The sequence below is a fragment of the Haliaeetus leucocephalus genome, unplaced genomic scaffold, assembly GCF_000737465.1.
Source record: "Haliaeetus leucocephalus isolate CR32 unplaced genomic scaffold, Haliaeetus_leucocephalus-4.0 Scaffold517, whole genome shotgun sequence".
Classification (NCBI taxonomy): domain Eukaryota; kingdom Metazoa; phylum Chordata; class Aves; order Accipitriformes; family Accipitridae; genus Haliaeetus; species Haliaeetus leucocephalus.
This window is the reverse complement of record NW_010972953.1, coordinates 7,382,773-7,401,367: the sequence shown is the minus strand read 5'-3', so window position 1 is coordinate 7,401,367 and position 18,595 is coordinate 7,382,773.

Genomic DNA, 18,595 nt, shown 5'->3' with positions numbered 1-18,595 from the left:
TTCAGGAAATGTTAGTAACGTGCATCCTCAAGTCCCTGGCGCTCCTGCGTCTTCACCCTGTGGCCATGTCTCTCTCCCAGGGAGCTGATTACAGATGGTATCACTGTTGCAGAAACGATGGATCAGAAACACAGGCAGCTAATGCAAAGAAAAGCAGAGAAAAAGATGCTCGGGGTTGACTGTGTCCTCAGGGAGGAAAGAGCAAAGTACAAAGACAAACCATGCTGCAGCAGTGCTCTGGGGAAGGACAGCAGGGCCCTGGCATGTTCCAGTTGCCAATTTTAGGGTCCAGATCGGAACGGATCTGCAAGGAAATCCACATTAACTCATCTTCACTTTATTTTGGACTAAAGAGGCAGAAATTTTCCCTAAGCAGTGACCACATGAGGTTTCCTGTGTTGCAGGACCCCCGCACCTTTGCCTACCTGTATGAAGGAGATGAGGGTCACAAGAAGAGCTGGCAGGACTACATATTGGTGAATCTCAGCCTGGCTCTGCCTGGTGTTAGAGGTTGCCAGTTCTCTTTTAGATGTTGCTTTCCACCCCCTGTTGAGAAATGAGCATCTCTTGATTGCATTGGATAAGCTCTTGCTGCCTGCAGCTCCAGAGCTGAGGACACATCCTTAGCGACGCAGGGTGCAGAAACACCCAAGCTAGCTTCATGCAAGCTGGTGTCTCAGGGAAGCATGGTACCATGGAGGTGTCAGCCTGGCACCTGGAGCAGAAGAAAGGGAGCACCATCCTGACCCAGTGACCTGCATGGCCTCCCACATCATTGCAGTCAGACAACGGAGGGTATAGCATGGGGCCAAGTGTGTGGGGGTTAGTTGAAAAAGCTGCCCAAATTTGCACTGCTGTCAAAGCACAGGGCTGGTACTCCCAATCTCTTTCTGCATTTCTGCTGATGGGTGGGAATATATGTGGAAAGGATGTGAAAACCCATGTCCATATGAAATCTGCTCCAGATTTGCCCTGCTCCAGGGCTCATAAGGCCACTGATCCCTGAGCTGTGCCCATGTCCTGTACAGATGAGCTCAGAGGCCTCTTTCCTCTTCCAGACTACTTGCTGTGGTGAATGCATCTTCTTCTGGGGTGAAAGCTGGAGAGCAGCTGGCAGCCAAGATCCTGCAAGCAGAGGAGAGGGGAGGGGTCTAGCTCTCCAGGGCAGAGAAGCTGAAACGCATCAGGGTTTTTTCTGTATAGTTATCACTTTAGTCTGAGCAATGTGCAAGCCCTGAGGCCATATAGCCTGCTCCCAGTGATGAAGGAGCAGGGGTTTCTGTGGCAGAGGCCTTTATTGTCTTGTGAGTTGGAGATGGGGCCCTGCTCCACCAAATGTAGGTGGCACAAACAGCAGCAGGCAATTCCTCTGCTAGCAATGCCCATGGCTGCTTGTCCACCAAGTCCCACTGCCTTGCTCCTCCTGCTAAAGCCAGCATCACTCCTGTGTCTCTGCTTGCCCTTTGCTTTACAGTTGCCGTCTGCCAGTCCTTCCATCTCTAGTTGTTCTCCTAGAAGACCCCAGTTTTCCTCCTGAGTTAGCTTTTGCTGGGCTCTTCACTCGTTTAGCATTTCTATTCCTGAAGTCACTTTAATCCAAAAGGAAGAATAATTGCCTCTTCCATTTAGCTAAAATGCAAGATCATAAACTTGCCCATCATCTGCAGCAAGGTCAGGAACTGCCTGTAAAAGGCAGAAGGCATTTATTGCTTCCAGAAGAGCAGATTTCACTCCCTCTTGTTTCTGCATCCCCACCCTGATGCCTCCAGTGAGATCTCACTAGAGCTGGGTGGATACAGCAGGATAAATTGGCTAGAAGAGGAATTAAACTTTTTTTTTTTTTTGGGGGGGGGGGGGGGGGTGGCGCTAAGTATCCCCAGACAAGATTTGTACTGTATAAAGCTCTACACCGCAGCAGCACTTTAGGCTGTCCTCTCTGCATGATGTACAGTGGGTCAGGGTCATCCCTTGGTAGCATGTCTGTTCCTGACTGGAGAAATGACTCTGTTTATAAACCAGGGCTTCAGAGGCTTCAGAGATTGCAAAATGCTCCTGTGACATGGGGAAGACTCCACCATAAGGACACTTTGCTAGAAAATGAATTTCTATTGAGATTCACTGCTGACAACATGAACCAGTGCTCCCGGAGAGGTTGACTGGGGAAAGCCTGTGTTGCTTTTTTCTCACATGAGGCTGGTTGGTAAAAAGTTACTTATTTTGAAAGGAAAGAAACATATAGATGTACTTTTTTTCCAGATTTTATCATGAAATTAAATGCAGCTTTTGGGGGTTAGGCTTTTTTCTCTCGCACCTCAAAACTTCTCCTTTTCCATCCCTTTTTCTACCCCAAGAAAAGATGAAGAGGCATGAAGTGATAGCAAACTCACAAGCTAATTTTCATCCTCATTTTTTGGAGGAAAACTGTAATCACTCCATCTGGGAGGAGGAGAGGGGGTAATATTCCACTGCTGGGTTGAAAACATTTCAGCTCTCTAACAAGTTGAGATGGAAAAATTTGGTCTCCTTGACTCTGATGCCTAGTAGGTGTCACTTAAATAACATGACAGACGGAAGCAGACTCCTCCTTCCTTGAATCCACCCACGGAAAGCGGTCCCCTGTGCCAAGCATCCCAGGAGGAACAAATTGCGCTTGGGCAGCACAGCCCTGTGCCTGTCATTGAGAACACATGGACATCCAGGATTTGGAAAGGGACCCTTGGGCATACACCCTGGGTGAACAGCCCTGTAAAGCCACGCATCTGCCACAACGGGTATGCCCAGTCGCTTCCCAGTCAGGCAGCAAAACCAGATGGGTCTAAACTTATTTGGGAAATTCTAGGGAGAATCCTCCAGTGATTTTCTGAGGATAAGTGAAGCTGCAAAGGCAGCTGGTGCAGGGAGGGAGAGATGCCCAGCACCAGTCAGAATTGTCCCCACACTGCAGAAGGGGGATGCCACCAGCTCCTGCATCCACCCCAATGCACAGGGCTCACACTGTGCAGCCCCTCTGTGCTCATTACCCCACACAGCCCCAGAGCATCCCTGCATCCCTGGACTCAGCATCCCTTCAAGTTCCTGCCCCCACTGTCCCTCAAGTTGAGCTGCACAAGGCTTTGGCTTCGTGCTAAAGGTGGGCTCAGTGCTGCTGCCCACACCAGTGCTGCCCCTCCTGCCCTGCACCCATCTCTGCAGCAGTGACCGAGTCCAGTCTGGGGGGTCAGCCCCGACGAGCGCATCTTTGCTCTTTGCCTGCCCCCTCACACTGAGGTCAGATGATTTACGTGATTCATGTGGGCATGACTCCGCATACGCCTGCTTCAGCATCGTAAGATGTCAGTTGCCGTGGCAACGGGATACAACACATCCTGGCATTGCTTGGGTGAGGTTTTCCAAGCTGGCAGGGTGGGGAGGTCGTCCTCTCCCCTCCTTTCCGAGGAAGCTCGTCATCCAGGCAGGGACACAGTGGGAGATGCATTAACGAAAACCTCCCGCCGCCGACATCCGCCTCCCTCGCCCTCCTGGAAAGGCCCTTTTCGCCAAGGACTCACCCGCCGGCTGCATCCTGCCTGTCCCTGGCAGCTGCGCTAATCCAGCCCAGGTCCCCTCCCCCTCCACCGCTGCCGGCAAGAGCAGAGCTTGGCCCTGCCAACAGCATCTGCACGGCTTGTGCTGGGGGAATCTTCATCCTGTCTCATCCAGAGAAATCCTGGGTGCATCCCTAGGAAACGATGCCCAAAACGGGCCCCCAGAGCTGAACTGCTGCTGGGGAAGAGCATCTTCATGAGGCTGTGCCCCTTGCTGACCCCAGACCTTGGGGCTCCTAGGGACAGAGAGCCCGGCGTTCACCAAGACCTGAACCTGCATCCTATATGCCAGAGCGTCCCCAGATGCTGGCTCATTCTGAGCTCCTCCTTGGTGCTGTCATCTCCCATGTTAAAAAAAGCCTGGCTTTCATCCCAGTGCCGCCTGGGACTGATTTTGAAACCTCTGACCATTTCATGGGAAGGAATGGCCATCTTCACCCCAGCTGTGGTTACAGTGGATAGATGATCCCACATAGGGAAGGTGTCACCTCCCAGCATCTCCCCTGAGACTTGGGGCAGGCTGTTTGAAGTCTGTGGGGTAGCATACATGCTGGGGCAGGAGCAGCTCTCCAGGAACAAATAGATGTGGGAAGACTCAGGGCTGCTGGGAACATGGCCAGGGGGAAACACTCACCAAGACCCCAGGCACGCTGAAGACACAGCTCCGACCAGGCTGGCTACTATGTGGTTGTTGTGTATGGCTCCAGTAAGAGGCAGTGGGTTTAAATCCTTTCAAAGCCTGAGCCCAAGTGATTTAAGACCTCTGATCTTGTTGGCATTCCCTCTAACTCCTTTACAATTTCCCTGGCTTGTAATTTTTATTTTTGGGATTGTAAAGCTGTGGAAAGCTTCTGGATGCTTCATGGGGATGGAGATAGCCCAAGGATACCAGCACCTATGGATCAGGCTGAGGACGTGGCCCTTCCTCAGTAACTCCAGAAGGCAAAGCTCTGTCATTATTCCCAGCCATGAAGGTGTGTTTGCCCCTCTAAATGTCAATCCAGGAAGAACCTGCCCCTCTGCCTGGCTCTAGCATGGTGCATGCCTCAACAGCTGTAAAGTGAGACAGGACAGGTGAGACATGGGCAGAGACCTCCATCATGGAAGGTCCTGCACCCATGTAATATGGGGCAGGGGGGACAAGGACCACAGAAGGTCATCTCAGGGGGACAAGGGCTACAAGATTTGGAGAAAGCAAGACACATAACCCCCTCTCCGAGAGGTGCATGAAACATGTAGGAAATGTCCTCCACACTGAACATAGCTTCCCCAGCCTTTGAGACACAGGACAATAGCAGAGAGGAGGTGGAAGGAGAGGGCAGTGACTGGAGTTTGGGTGAACTGCAGAGCTGGGCTGAAGCCCCTCACTGCCTGGGTGTGCATAGAGCCTGCTGGCATTGCTGACCCTGTGGCTGGCAGATGCCTGCATGGCCACATCTCTCTGTGGGGTGGGAATGCCCAACTGCCTGGCATGAAGGTCTCTCCAAACACTCACCCCCTGCCCACATCCCCTCCAATAGGGAAGAGACACAAGTTCCAAGAAGAGGGTGCCCCACAGCGTCTTCCAGGAGCCAGGTGCTGGGGCTGCCTGCTACTGTCAGAGCAGAAGAAAGACAGCAATCGGTTCCTTTGCTCCTCCTGTCCCTTTCACTGCTTGTCCCAAAGGGGAGAGTGGCAAAGTGGGGAGATGTCCATGCCTGTCCCTGCCAAGTGCTCTGCTCCCAGGGAACTGGCTCCACAGCAGGCAGCTGCCTATAGAGTTCTCAGCACAGTTGAGGACCACTCTGCCAGGACCTGATGAAGACAAAAGCAGGGGGCCCTTAGTGTCTTCCCACTGTCTGCCTGCTGGCACAGGGATGCACAGGCAGCCCCCAGCCCAAGCAGGGCAAAATGCTCCTGTGGAGAGGGCACTTCAGCCAGGAGTGATGTGACACCGAGGGCAATGCCACCCTGGAGTGCCTGTGCACCACAAAGAGATGCTGTCTCTCATCCTCCTTTCTCCAAACCCACCCCAGACACTGCCTACTTCAGAAAATATAATTTCCTTGGTCTCTTTCCCTCCTCCAAGGCAGATGAAGGCTGGGCAGGTCTGGGGAGCCTGGCAGATAGTGCTGACCCAGGCAGAGGCTGGGTCGTCAGCTCTGGCAGCAATCACTGTGTTCCTGCCACGTCGCTGGCCTCCTGGGAGCGGAGGTTAGTGGGCAATGTCTATTTATAGATCCCTCAGAGCAGAGCAATCATTTCCCTGGAGTCAAGAGCAACAGAAAATGCCAAACGTATCGAGGATGAGCATCTGCTCCTGCAACCCCTTCACTGAGCACTGTTAGCACCCAGGCTGGCTGGGTTTGTGGGTCCCTTTTTAGCACCTTTCTCTTGGGGTGCTGGGAAATAGGCCAGCCTGGGAGAGTCAGATGGGATGATGTAGGGAGCCGGGCAGATGGGCATGCTGGGCACCTGGCCCGACACGAGGGCTCTTGGCCCCTACCCGTCTCCATGGGCTCCATGACTGCACTGCCCTCCTCCAAAACCCCTGCTCCCATGGGAATGACCCTCTGCCTTTTTTCACAGTGTATGGCTGGCCCCACAGCACCCTACACTGAGCAGAGACCTGGCAGGGACCCGAGCATGTGTTCAGCTCTCAGTCTATCAGAAGCCAACTGTGACCACCAGAGGTGTCAACAGCAGGGCTCAACGGTGATGCCGGGCTCCCACTACGCTGCTGCTCCAGGACTTGGCAAAGATGCCCAAGAGAACACAGCCCAGATGATGGCTCTGGACTGCTTAGGGTGCAGGTGCTGCTCCATGCTAACCTCCAGACCTTTGTCCCCATGCACAAAGAAGTGGGATGGGGGCTGCTCACCCTGGTTTGGGGGACGCAGAAGGACAAGTTCGGATGTGGGTGTGAGCACTAAAGGGGTGTGTGTGACTCCCCCCGCCAGCTCTGCTGGAAGGGGCCTTGCTGGCAGGCACGGGTGAGCATGTGCCATCTTCCTTCTGGCTGTTTACATGCCACAGCCAGCATGCATGCGCCATGGCTGCCCATGCCAGCTCCCGCAGCCAGCTCCGCTCTCACATGTGCCTGGTGCTCCCCAGGCAGCACCGTGTGGTGATGGCCTGAGCTGACAGCTGGGGCTGAGATGCCTCTGGCTGGTCCTGCTGGGGCATCTGGGCCAAGCCAGTGTAGGATGTGCTGGGACCAGGCACGCATGATTCAGACCAAAACCTGAGAGCTCTGGAAGGCAGGTACGTGGGGAACCCTGTACCAGGCACGTACTGTGGAGCCACAGGCATCAGCCCATCCACACGTCTCCATCCAGGGGATGCCCCTCCTCTCCTTGCTTATCTCCAGAGCCATCCAGCATTTCCAGCAACCTCCTTCCAGGAGGGCTGCTGCCAAAGGAAACTCTCCTTGCTCTCAGATTTTGTCTTTCTCTTTGGGGAGCATGACCTGTAGGAGACAGCCTGCAAAGTCTCATCCACCTGCTTCACCATGCCCAGAAGACGCTGTTGGTCTCCCCAACAGGAGGGATGCTCATGCCTCCAGTGGGGATGGTGGGAGGATGGAGAGGGTGCATCTGCCCCTGGAAAAATGCCCACACAAAGACAAACTACAGGATCCCTGCTGCAATTGCTCTGCAGGCTGGGAGAGGAGTCAGCCGTAGGGAGATGGTCCCTGCCAGGCTGTCCAAAGCGGGGTTGATCTCTGCCTGTGGCAGGTTCCCAGCATGGGCACCACAGGGCTTGTTGTGGGCCTGATGACTCCATGGGATGCAAACACCCCCCCATTGAACCCCAAGGACGGCTCTTCTGGGAAAAGGCTCATGGAGGGCTCATTACAGCAGAAAAGTGGATGCCTTTGGTGCAGGTCGGTGACTGGCATGGGGTTACAGTGCTTTGGGAACGATGGGTCTGGGCAGAGCCGATGCCTGAGGCAGGCAGGCAGGCAGCAGGGCAGGGACCATGGGGGGTTGGTCCCCATCACCGCCAGCCCCCCATTGCGAGCAGCAGGACCAGGGCCAGGCAGACTGGGTGGGAGCACCCAGGTCCCCTCCTGCCCACCCGGCACTTTCCCGTGGGGCGGCTCTCGCCCGCACTGAGCAGCATTGCTGGCAGCGGCACCGCGGCCTCGTGAGGGAAGAGGCAGAGATTGAGAGCAGAGCCCTTGGCTGCTGCCACTTCACGGCACCGTCTTCGTGATACGGCGTTGCCTTGACAACTGCAAAGGGTCTTTTACTGCCTGTCGGCTGCTGAGACAGAAAGGGGGGGCGAATAAAAAAAAAAAAGGGGGGGGGGAAACCCGAGCATTAACTCCCAGTTCCTCAAAGTGGCTTGCACCATGTGAGAGGGGTCCAGCGTGCGGGTAAGGCTCAGCTGCAGCATCCCCCAGCCCCAGCTGGCTGCGGGCATGGACTGGCACAGACAGGGAGCCCTGTGGCTGCTCGTGGTCCAGCACCAGTGAATAATCCCCAGCAATGAGTGGGCTCCCCATTCCTCCCCCTCCCTGTGCCTTCCCATGACCTTGGCATCAATCAGGAGCTTCGGCTACCTCGTGGGATGGTGCGGCCTTGGACCAGTGCCTGAGATCAGCTGGGCTTGTCAGCTTGATCAATCAGTCTGCCCTGCAATTAGGGCTTTGTGTCATCCACCTCTATCAACACCCTGCATACTTGCCTTGCTCACGGCTTTTCCCAGGCTCGGGAATGGTCCTGCCTCACCTCTCTGCAAACAGCCCAGCCACTTCCCCACCCACAGGTGCTGGGATGGGGCTGCCCCACAACCCTGGCTCCACGCCCAGGATCTCATGGCAGAGCAGAAGGAGCAAATTTGGTTCAGCTGGGTCAAAAAAGTGACACTAGGAATGGATACATCTGGGGGTTGTCACTTATGTGTATTTTATGGGCAATGTGACCCATTCCTGATGCGTGTGGTCATTGGTTCTGCAGGTGTGGACAGCACTGCCCATGCCACACTTCTTGGTCTGAAGTGCTGGGCCAGAGCCTCAGATCTGTCCCAAAAGAAACACAAGCTTGCTGTCTGGAATTGCTCCTAGGCTCACAGTCACTGTGTGAGGAGCTTGGCAAACCCTGTGGTCAATTCTGAGCACTCAGACATGGAGGGGATGGACAGGGAGTCAAATAATTGCATGCAGAAGGACCAAAGGCTCCTGGTGATGTAGGGTGTGATCACCTTGCCTGATTTCAGGCAGCTCAGCTGAAATTAGCTGTCCCATGCTGAAGGGTCAATAGCAATAAATATTTGCTGGTAGAACAGACTCATTTGACCTACTTTGGACAGCCATGGGCTGAAGGGCATCCCACCAGCCATCCCTGCATGGACTGATGGCTGTCTAGACAAGGAGTGCCGCTGCAGATGTCTGAATGCAGCCAGATGAACCTGACCCTGCTGACCTGCCCTAGGCTGTGGAGGATGGCAGGGGAGCATTTAGACCCAAAACAGGAGTCTCTCAGCCAGCCAGCCCTTGTTCTGCCATCACGCCTGGCTTCCAGGGCTGAGCATACAGCACCATGGTGATATGTGGTGCATGAGCAGACAAGCCCACAGGGCAAATCAGCTAAATGGTGTCTGGGCACCGTGACTGCAGCTGTGGCTGGGCTGTGGACAGTCGCTGGTTAAGTCACTCCCTCCTGCATGAGCAGGAGCAATGTTCATGATGTTCACTTTACAGCCAGCGGCCTGAGTGCCCTGGGGCTCTTAAAAACATGCTCTGGTCTGGATGAGCTGTCTGTCCTCAGAGTATCCTGCTCTGGAGCCCATCTGCATCTCCTGAGCTGCCCTGCTCCATCCCTTCTCCAATGCGTGTGGGCACAAGCAGTGCACACTGCACCCACAAGCCTGGTGGCATCAGGTCACATGTCGGGATCAGGCACATTGTGAGCCCAGTCGCATGGGATGTGCCAACATGGACAAGCATTCTTTGACATCCTGACCCAGCTGCATAGCTTGGAGTGGTTAGGGACTACAGGTCTGTAGTACAGCAACATGCATTACTGACCCTTTAACAGCATTAGGGAGGGGTGTTTCACCCCAGGGCAGTGAGGCAGACCCACTCATGTCTCAGTATCTTTCCCTGGAGAAAGCTCTTGTGAGCAAACAGCTTTTCCAGAAAGATTCCTGTGCCTAAACAGCCTGGGAGCAAGCACAAGTCTTTCTGAAATTGTCCTCCTGAGCAAAGAAGAGTCTCTGCTTTCCAGGGTCATTGGACAGAAAAGATGCACTAAACTGGGCCTTAAACACAGCACCACTCTGAAGGATCCATGAGCCCTGAGATGGTCCATGGTTGGAGGCAGATTCATATAGCCCCAGCTGAACCCTGTGATTTCCCAGCCAGGTTGTATCTTCCAAGTCCTGGCCACATCTGGAATGTGCTAAAATCCAGCTGTGAGCTACAGGGCGTGCTGGATAATGTATGCAATGGACCCCTATCCTGCCTTGCCCCACACAGCCCCCAGCAACTCCCAGAGCTCCTGCAGAGTCCCTGAGTGCAGCGAGGCTGTTTCCAGCCCTGGGTGTTGCGTAGCAGGAGGGTCCAGTGTGGAAGGGTTAAAAACGTGCTATAGCGTGACAAAGTACCAAGGTTTCTGGTGGCTCCCATGGGTGCTGGCAGCTCTCCAGCTGTTTGGCCACCTGTGGCAGCTGCTGCTTTCTTCAGATGCTGCTGCTATTGCTTTTAAATTGATGATGCAATTGGGTCTTATTTAAAGCAACAGCTCTTTCCCTTCCAATACGGCTCCGTGATGGATATTGGCTCTACTTCTCTCCCTCTCTTTCTCTACCTCTTCATCCGGACTCTGAAATGCCCAGGGATGCGTGTGGAATGACTTTCTACCCATTGTCAAGCACTTACAGTATCCCATAAATAATCTAATACTTGTTTGGTCTAAATGTAATTAAGATCCTTACTCCATGCTTGGCGACACTGACCGGCCATAGCGCCAGTGATTTATTGTGTTGTATTGTTTAGGGCTTTAATTGCGTGCTGTAGTTTGGCACTCCACTGACAGCTTCTCCCAGGAATGATATGTTTACGCTGCAGAGGAGTTTGGGGTGATAACTGTATAAAGCAGTTTAATAATGAAGAACATACTTCTAATACAGAAACCTGTTGAAGGTGTTGCTTTAGGAGGCTTATTCTGAGAGCAGAGTAGGAAGTTCCCCAGAGAAAATCAGCTCCTTTTCATGCACAGAATATTTGCAAGCTGCTTGCAATTGTAGTGATTGTTACGGAAAATTATGTGAGAGTTATATTTTCCTTCAAATAATTTAACTCTGTGGATCCTGTGGGTATTTAGTGTGGGCTCTTTGAGCTGTGTTGGCCTCATGGTAATCAGTCATGTTAAATCACATGGCTCTGCTGCCAGGGTTGGATTGGAGAATGCACTGGTACTTACTGTGAATATTCATGAAGGCAAATTAGAAATTCAGTCCTCCTGGGCATGTGTATGCAGCTTTGGTATTGCTTTTGTGCCAGGAAACCAGTGTGGCACAAATGTTCAGGTGGTGTGCACACAAACCCACCCAAAGTGAAGCCCCAACGCCTGCAGTTTCCTACTTGCTGCAACACCATTGCGGTCTCCGGCCATCTCTCTGCCTGCTGAAGCTCCTTGCTCCGAGCTGTAGCATCAATGCACATGCCTTCCCACATTGTCATCCACACGCAGGCAATTCAATTCACCCATTTTCAGCAGCACTAGGTATTACAGAGCTCAGCTGGGGAAAGCCTGGGGTGTCCTCAGCCTTGCAGCTTTCCTCCACTCCCTCTTGCATCCTCAGCACCTCCTCCCATTACCATCGCTTTCCCTTATCAACACACACTGCTTCCAAATTAGGACAGATGCTTCCTGCTTCTCTGCTGGGCTGTTCTCATCTCTGCGTGGCACTGCTTCCACAGGGCTGGTGAAAAGCAAGCTGGCTTCTCCCAGTCTTCCCAGATAAGCAGGATTAAAACCCTTGCTTATTCTTTCTCCACCCAAGCAAGGGCAGGAGGGACAGAAGGGGGGTCCTTATCTTTTTCTTATCTCCGGTGCAGCTGCTTGTCGCCGGTTGTGAAGGAGAGATGCCCCCAGACCCTGCTCACGTAGACACGTGTCTCTTCCAGTGCCTGACAATGACCTTCCTTGTATTAGCAGGGGCCTCTCTCCTAACACTGGTTTCTTTTTTAGTGTTGCTGAGGCCTCTAGGGAAAACCTTCAGATACCTGATTGCAACAGATACCAAGGTAAAACCACAGCAACCCTGATCCTTCTTCACGTATATGCAAACGGATACGCTTTAAACCATCTGAAAACCACAATGCACATTGCTGTTGCAGCTCTGTCCCCTTCTCTCTCTTACAGATGAATATCCATGATTCCTTGTGATTTCAAGCTAGCTCCAGAGGGACTGGTTGGTGCAGAGGTTTCTCCAGGGTATGGCCTTTTATCTCCTTCTCTCAGCTGGACCATCTCAAGCTAGCATCCTTGGCCAGCTGGCCAGGCCGTTGTAAGGGTGCAGCAGCTATATCTTTAGCTACCCATGTCTGGTGTCAGAGCCCTCTCAGGCTGGGAAAGTGTGTCTCCAGACACAAAAAAATTCCCAAAGGTTCAGGGCATTGGTGTTGTGCATCTTCTCATCAGTAAACAAAACTTGTGTCCGTTAATGCATGGAGAAGAGCTGCCAGAGCTGGATGCAGCAGCATGGCTTGGACCGTCTCGGTTACAGATGCTGCTGCACACATCCTCAGCAGTCCTCCTGGGTCACTCCTAGGGCTGCCCCTTCACGCACCCTCCTGCTGGATACATCCAGCTAATTGCTTTCCAACTGAAATCAAAGCAGGCCTGAGAGAAAGCCTTTCCTTCACTTGCCAACCTCCTGGCCTTGTCCTGAACCTTTGCCCTAACTGAATTGAGCTAAAGTAAGGTTATTTGGCACCTGCAGGGCTGTTGACCAATTATAGAGCACCTTGAATTATCACCACACTTGTACCTGGGCCAAAAATATCAAGCACGCTCTGCAGAGCCTTGCACAGTCTTTTTTTGGGTAAATGTTATGACCTCCTTTGTAAAATATGCTCAGATTTACTGATAGAAAGCGCTGTGCAAGAGCTACAATAGTGAATATATTAGATAGTGAGATACAGAGAAGTGTGCACACAGAGGCACAGAACCCAGCAAGGGGAATGGCGTTCTGATCCCCCTGGATGGCTCAGCCACTGACACATGGGTATCTCAGCCAGATCTTGGCAATGCCATGCCCAGGAGGTGAGGAGGTGTCAGGGCTGGGCAATGTCCTGGCGCTGGGCTGCTTGGAGACAGCAACTTGTTAAAGGAGCTGGCCTGACATCTCTTCAGCCTTGAGAATGACAAATTCACAGCTGCAGTTTGCAATGAGTTCATTAGCTCACAGGACAGATCAAAGTGCTGGACCCTGGCATTGGCCCTCTCTGAGGAGGGTTGAATTTCCACCCAAGCTCTGTGGTATGGGGCCATGCCCAGACCTCAGTAGTGTGTAACTGCCTCATCTTGTTTGATCAGCCACCACATGGTGCAAAGGGAAGGAGAAGGTCAATCACAGTGAAGGAGGTGGAAAATGCGCTCTGGATAGCCTGCGGGGTCTACAAAGACCACTGGCTCTCACTCCCTCCCACATGCACATGAGGCATCCGAGCCCTGCATCAAGCTGGAGCAAGGAAGGACCCAGTGATCTGGGATGTCTCATCACCCATTTGCTTCTTTGCTGCCTTTTAGTCTTTATACCTCCAGTCCCAGCTAATACCACAGCACGGTGTGCCTGGCACTGTGCAAGGGCAGGCACGAGATGCCAGAGCTGGTACTGTGCGCCCTAAGGCAGTGGAGCGGAGATGAGCCCCCAGAGATGCTGGAGCAGGGAGCTTTGGGGACAGTTTTGGACTCAATGCAATAGCATCCCCCGGATCTCCATGGGTCCCAGTCTGTGCCCTGGAGGGGTAACTCTGACTGGGAAACACAGGGAGGGAAATGAGGAGAGAAGAGGAAAGTCAGGCTGGAGTGCTGACTCCATCTATGTTGTGACACTGCATCCATCACATCCCCTACCCCAGGGTTGGGAGGGTTTTGGTTTTGCTTTCAGATGGCTTTTAGAAACCAAATTTTGGCCCTTTGATAAACATATGTGCATCTGCACACATAAACCTTCACACGCATAGACATTTATTATGCACATACATGTTCATATGGGCAGACAGCCTTGTGCACCCCCATGTTAAAATCTGTGACAGATGTCCCTGGTGCCAAGGACCTGGGTGAGGAGGGACTTTGCAGCCCTGAGCATCACCAGCAGCCCAAATCCTCCTGCCCTCACACCGGGCTCCACCTCTACTCTCTCGCTCCCTATTGCACACATTAAAGGATTACACTGTGATCTTTTCAATCTCTCTGTCAATAGATTTCTGTTTTTGCCAGCCGATTTTTTTTCCAGCTCGAGCTCTTTCACTTCATTAATGCGCCCAGAAGGGAAGAGCAGCTGCCTGCATTGTCTGTCTATGAAAATTTCTTGCGCTGCTGGATTTGTAAAACAACTGATTAAAGACAATGCAATTAATTATTCCTTGATGAAATAGTGGAAATTATCCTGAAAAATGAAGAAATTTACCAGTGGAACATTAAATCCCCATAATTATGTCATTTCTACAAAGGGGGCAGGGAGGTGAAGTATAAAAATAAAATCCAGCCGCAGTCTTTGTGCCGGCATCTTGCCGGGTGCTGTGGGACGTGGTGCCCTCCAGCCGGTTCCTGCCTTGGATGTCTGCCGTGCAGGACACCCCCAGCACCACGCAGAGACCCCGGCACAGCCAAAAAGCAGAAGCTGAGAGTGGCCGGTCCTTGTAGAGCCCTTGCATGCTGGGCCAAGATATTTCCCGTGCTCTGGGCTGGGTGTGAGCATCCAGCTGCGCTTACAGCATCCTCCGTCACGCAGACCCCAGGGTGGGGTTGGGGGAAGTGCCCACACCCTGGCACCACCACCCCCCCTCCTGGGAGGGCCCTGGAAAGTCTGAGATCCCTTGGAGAGGGAGCCATGGCCCAACCTTCCTCATCCTCACCCCTGCTTTGCACAGAGGGGACGAGGCTTGAGCTCCAGCTCTTCCCAGGGCCCTGACACCCATGTCCTGCCCTGCCACTGTGGGCAGCACGACGTGCAATCACGGGGACACCAGATGGGCTCCTGGGATGTGCCCCATGAGGCTTGGTCCATAGAGTGCCCCATGCACCAGCTGTACGTCAGCCCCTGGGGTGTCCCCCAGGCCAGGCTCCTGGACACATCCCCTCCATGCCTCCCCGGCGCCATCACCACCCACCCACCTCCTCCAGCATCCTCTGACCATGTGCTTCTTTGGCTGGCTCTTGCCTGTCATCACTCCATGGACCATCCCCTTTCTCACTACCAATTCCTGGCTCATCTTTCTTTCCTTAAACTCTGAATCCTCCTGCCACCAGCTCTCTCTGCCCTCCCTGGTTGCCCCCCCACCATGCTTTCCCCCGCTGTCTCTTGCTCTCCACATCCCTGCCAGACCCATGACCCTGGGAGGAGAGCTGGCCCTGGGCACCGCTCCGTGTGCTCTCTCCATCCCATCTTGTGCGAGTGTGTGTGCCGGTGCCTGTACACCGCCAGAGCAGGGAGAATCCCCACCACGGGAGGAGGGGTGCAGCGCTGAATCACAGCCCCAGCGCGGGGGGAGCGCGGGAGGCAGGGGGAGCGCATTGCATGGGGAGAGGATATGCCTCCTCCGCACTCGCAGCTGGGGACTGTTGATTTTATTTATTTATTCTATTCTGAGATTTATCAAACATGGGACTGGAGCCTTCCCGAGCCTGGTATGTGTGGAACGAATCCAGGCCCCACATACCACCTGCCGAAATGTAATTACCAGATGCGTTAAATTAATAAATCTTCCGGGCACCGTTTTCTGTTAGCACTGTTAAACCCATGGGGAAAGCCTCCGACTCTGCTCTGAGCTGCCTGTGCCTCCTCTGTCACTCTGAGCCCCCTACGTACCCCAGACACAGGGTCTGACATCTGGACAGGTCTGCACCAAGCTCCGCCAGGGTCTCACCTCTGGGTCATCACCATCAGGTCATTTGGGACCAGCTTTATGTCCCTCAGTCCTTCTCAGCACAGGGGGTGGACCTGCAATGGAGACCCTGCCTGCAGTATTGATGCTGTAGCTCTAGGAGGGGCAAAGTGAACAGATTTCATGGTTTATGATAGTGAGCAGAGTGCTGCAGGGATTTGAGAAGGGACAGGGTGCCTGCGGGCTGTCAAGCAGAAGGCAGGCAAGGGGTGACCAGAGGGATGATCCATTTAAAGCTTTGGTGCTCGGGCCTGGGAGTGGGAGAGGGTCTCCACCTCAGCCTTGGAGACCAGGCACCCTCATCATAGACCCAGCATAAGGAATGGGTCCTGGCTGGGGGATCCCTGCAGTGTGGCTTATGCCTCTTTCTTTAGGAAAAGCATCTAAGCAGGATGTTTGTGCTCTTTTGGGAGAGGATACTTTCATTTTCCCCTTCATTTTTATTTCATCCCTTATACCTCTCTACTGAGTTCCTCTTGGTGGGGCTGGCTGAAGTCTGCAGATGCAGCACTCACAAAAAAGAGTTTAGTCTCCAAAATGGTCTTCAAGCCAGCCACAGCCAGGCCCGTATTCCTTCTTGCTCATCCTTTGAGGGTGTTCTTGGGCAGGTTTTGCTTTCTGTTTATCGATGCATTTCAGAAAGGTCTGCTCTTTCTGTGAGCATCAACTGCCCTCCTTTTAGAGCTTTTAGCTAGAAACAAAGCATGAAAAGTTTGACTAATCATTTGGTGGTTAATATTTTTCTAATTCCAGTTAAAAAAAAAAAAAAGGCAGTGATCGAAATGTAGGCTTAAGGAGTCTGGGTGTTGAGGACAGCTTGTAAAAATTATTTTGCACCCATTTTCTGACCATTTCTACTAATCACATACCATGAAATGAACAGTTTGCAAACACCCCATGGGCTGAAATTTGTTTGCATAAACTATTCAGTGAACACTTGCAGATAACAAATTCATTTGCAGAAATCAGGATCAGCTTCTCAGCAACTCGCAAATGGGAAATAATAAAAAAAAAAAAACACCTTCAATGAATTGTGCACAAGGAGCTTCTTCCTGCAGGACCACAGTCATCTTCCCAGGGATGCAGATGTTTTTGGTGGTGGTACAGAAGGACTGTGTCACTTTCTGGTGCAGTCAGAAAAAGCCAGGCTTGTTTGTGGTGATTTAATTTAAAAAAATGCCATGGCTTGTGTCAGAGGGTTCCCAAGGAAATGGGTAGGGATTTCAGAGTCGCAGATCCAAGCTGGGTCTACAGGAGACAAAGAGTCTGTACACAGTACAAGGGGGGATTAGGTAGTAAACGAGACCTTTGCAACACAATTCTCTTTTGGTTTTTAAATAGAGCAGAATTATTGAAAATTTGACTTTTTTTGGGTGCAGACAGCTGGTAAACCCAGCTATGGGTCCTGCTGAATGGGCCCCTCCTTTTTGCTGCCTGCCTGGGGTGCCTGTGCTAGGGACAGAAAAGCCAGCGGAGATCCCTGGTGCGGATGAGGTGAGCAGGGTTTCAAAGGTCCTTCTCCACCCAGGGAAAGCTGTGTTGGATGGTGCTGGCATCTCTCTTCCTGTGGTTTCCTTGTGTTTCCCCCAGGTATCCCTGCTCCTGGAGCTGTTCTGTGGTTTCTATTATTTAAGAGTGAAAAATGCAATTGGACTAGCAGAGTGTGCAGCTATCCCAAAGCAGACAAATTGAGTACAAAGAAAAGTCAAGTTTCCAATCATCATTTTTCCTTAAAAAAAAAAAAAAGAGATATTTTTCCCCTCCAAAGAAGAAAATATGAATTCAGACACTTTTTCACATTGTAAATGCCATTTGATTCTTCTTGCTAGTCCTCCAATACCAGGAGGGATATGCTGATACGAAGACTATCACAACTCTAAAGGGGTGCAGAAAATGACCCCAGCTATTGGGTCCTATGTCCCTTGTGACATGTCCTGGTTACTGCTGCCTGGCCTGGTGGCATCAGGAAGGGTTGTGTCCTCTGCCGTGATGGATGCTTCTCTGCAGGGACTGGAGCAGAGCTGTCTCTGCTCGCTCGGCTCAGTCCGTCTCTGGGCAGGTCCTGGGTCTTGGCATGGGAAGTGGTGCTGGGGCCAAGAGCAGAGCTGCCTCCCAGCCACCTGTAGCAGACCCCCAGGCTCCAGGGTGGGCAACAGGGCAACAAGGGACCAACAGATGATGATGGGGCTGAAATCAGCCAACACACTATGAGCACCAGGACCTCCTTCTTCGTCCTCTGCCTGCCCCTGTCCCGGCCAGCAGGACTTCAGCCACCTACAGGGAGCCCACCCCCCTCTGTCACAGTGGCTCAGACTTTCCAGGAAGGAACTGAGCTGCAGGAATTAAAAGCTTTGCAGCGAGATGTGACAAAAAGGAAGAAAATGCCTTCAAATGCACCTCCTTCATCTCTCCCAGCACTTCACCTTTCCGTCGGCTTCAGTTATTTCACAGCCTCTGGAAAAGAAGAAGAAGAAGAAGAAGGGAAAAAAAAAATGGTTAGGAACTTGCTGAATAAATCATATCCATTCCCTCCCCCACCTCCCTCCTTTCTTTTGTGCAAATCAAAGGCTGGGAGCTGCCAGGAGCTGACAACGGTGCCCCCAGCCCCCACCTCGCCGTTCCTCATGGCCCCCGTCCTCGGGAACTTTGGGGGAATACGCAGCGGTTTCAGAGGCAATCAAACTCTGACAGCCCAGCCGGAGGGACGGAGGGGGGAAGCGGGGAGAGGGGAGCGGGAGCGCTTTGCTGCTGTCGCTCCTGCAGGCGCTTGCTAGCTGCTCCCCGTGGGTCTTGTAGTTTGGAAACAAGGTACCGAACATGTGGGGAAGGCTGATAATCTCCAAAGTGTCTGTGATTAAGTGAAACCAGCAAATTGAGATGCTTAGACAATTAGTAATCTTGGCGTGAA